At 48.5% G+C, this 1,883-nt stretch overlaps 1 protein-coding gene across 1 annotated transcript in view; it reads right to left on the bottom strand.

Annotated features, from left to right (window-relative positions):
• The window catches only part of GABRA5 (gamma-aminobutyric acid (GABA) A receptor, alpha 5), an 81,075-nt gene extending 80,302 nt beyond the window's left edge, over window positions 1-773 (bottom strand). The window contains exon 1 of the mRNA XM_011942875.1: window positions 31-773. The gene's annotated coding sequence lies outside the window, so the exon portion shown is untranslated. The remainder of the gene's footprint in view (window positions 1-30) is intronic.
• Window positions 774-1,883: the final 1,110 nt, after the last annotated feature.

The following is a 1,883-nucleotide window of genomic DNA, read 5'->3' as shown; positions in this document are numbered from 1 at the left end:
CGCCCCCGGCGCACTCGCGCCCGCTCTCACCTCGCCCGAGCGCCACATGTCGTCTCCGGGCTGGAGCATCGGCCCTCTGCAGAGACGCTCCGGTAGAGGCCGCCAGACTCTCGCAAACGCGCCCTCGGCCGGGCGCGGCGGAGGGGGAGGGCGCAGGGCCCGCGGCTCGGCCTGCGAGGGGAGAGGCCCTGCTCTGCTGAAGTTTCTTCAGGGCCCTCAACAGTATCTTCAGCGCCTCGAGTAGCCACCACCGCTCCCTTGTACAGCAGGGATGGGAGGGCGGTGTCCGCAGTCGGGTGACAGAGGTCGGGCCTTCGAGAGCTTTGTTCCCTAGAGTCGGCCCCAGCGCCTCCCTGCCCAGGCCTGGGCCCTTCCCGGGTGCTCCATGACACCCCTGTACATGCGCATCTCTTAGGCGCTTCTGAAGGAAACTGGCCTGTGGACATTCTTTTCATCTCACTCATAGACAGGTACGCTTTGCTAAGGGAGGGACAGCCAGGGTCACACTGGACTCGATTAGAATGAAATCCTCACCTAATGCAGTGTTTAATCTGGGGGCTTTCTGAAGTTCCGTTTCTTGACAACAAGCCGCCGTGGCAACGGGAAAGGGCCGGGAGCCCTGGGGGCTGCAGGTGGGAGAGCGCGTCTGGGGTGACGGGGCGGCATCTTCCCAGCAGGGCTTCCGAGCCACATCGGGTCACTGCCTCATTAGCCACGCACATGGGGTCTTACTGTGGTCATTCCGTCGGTGTGTCGTCCGTCCTAGGGGTGCAGTTCCTGGGAGGTGAGGGTGGCATTAATAACAGCTGCGCGGCAGCAGGGCCCCTTCCAACGCCACATGCAAGAGCGCATCGTCTGGGGGGTGCGGGGTCTTGCTTCCTCAGGAGGTGGGGGACTCTCGACTGCAACACCCAGTGGAAAACGTTCAAGACTTAAAGGAAAGCCGCTGAGAACGTGACGGGGAGGTTTGCTTGCACCATTCTCCCATTCCTTTTGTGAAACTGCATTGTTCATGGTCTCTTTTAACAGAATAATGGTAAGTAAAGGCAAATTCTTAACTCCCCTCCGGGAAAGATCTTTGACCTTCCAGTGTAGGAAGCCTTTCATTTTTCCAATGATCTCTAACACAGTGTATTCCAAATCTAAGTTACCTGCTAATACTTCTGCACATTCCAGAAACTCTGAAATTTTCTGAAAAAAAGAACTTGTAAATCTATTCCAGGAACAGGACATACATATACATAAATGTGCAAATATACAGGAAGTGTTTCTCTGACTATACATTTAGCCACACTATTAAATAACTGTTTCCAGTGGTTCTTCAGGAAATATGAATGAAATAAGATGCTAATTTGAATTTTCTAATGCTAAAATGGACCATTGAATGCATACATTTCTTCGTTTCCTAATTTCTCAAAAGATGTGCCACTAGGGTGAAATTCCTTGGCAGACATTAAATCTTAAAAAGTTAACAACATGGTTTTATGATCAGCCTAATATAATTTTCACCTGTTAGGTGTTGGAATTCTAATACCTACTACCAGCGACAGCTGCTCTTCTCTCAGGATTAAACAGCGTAATGCAAATCAAAGAGTTGGAAGAATTGGTAAATTTAAAACTTCACAGTTTGTCACACAAAGTCGTTCAGTGTGAGTTTGCAAAAATAAATGTATATAAACAAGGGATGACTTTTGTATTAGTAAGGGTTATAGACATTAATTCTTAACAATAAAAAAAGTCAGCTGTAAGTAAATATGTTCTTTTGATGGATTATGTTTAAAACTTCCATTTTTGGGGGACACTTTCTATCAGCTTTATGTCCACACAACACATATTATTGAATATATAAAAATCATCTTAAGCTAGAGTCATTCTTTAACGTT

This window comes from Colobus angolensis, unplaced genomic scaffold, assembly GCF_000951035.1.
Source record: "Colobus angolensis palliatus isolate OR3802 unplaced genomic scaffold, Cang.pa_1.0 Scaffold211, whole genome shotgun sequence".
Taxonomy (NCBI): Eukaryota; Metazoa; Chordata; class Mammalia; order Primates; family Cercopithecidae; genus Colobus; species Colobus angolensis.
Note: the sequence above shows the minus strand (reverse complement) of the source record. Positions and strands in the feature narration are given on the sequence as shown.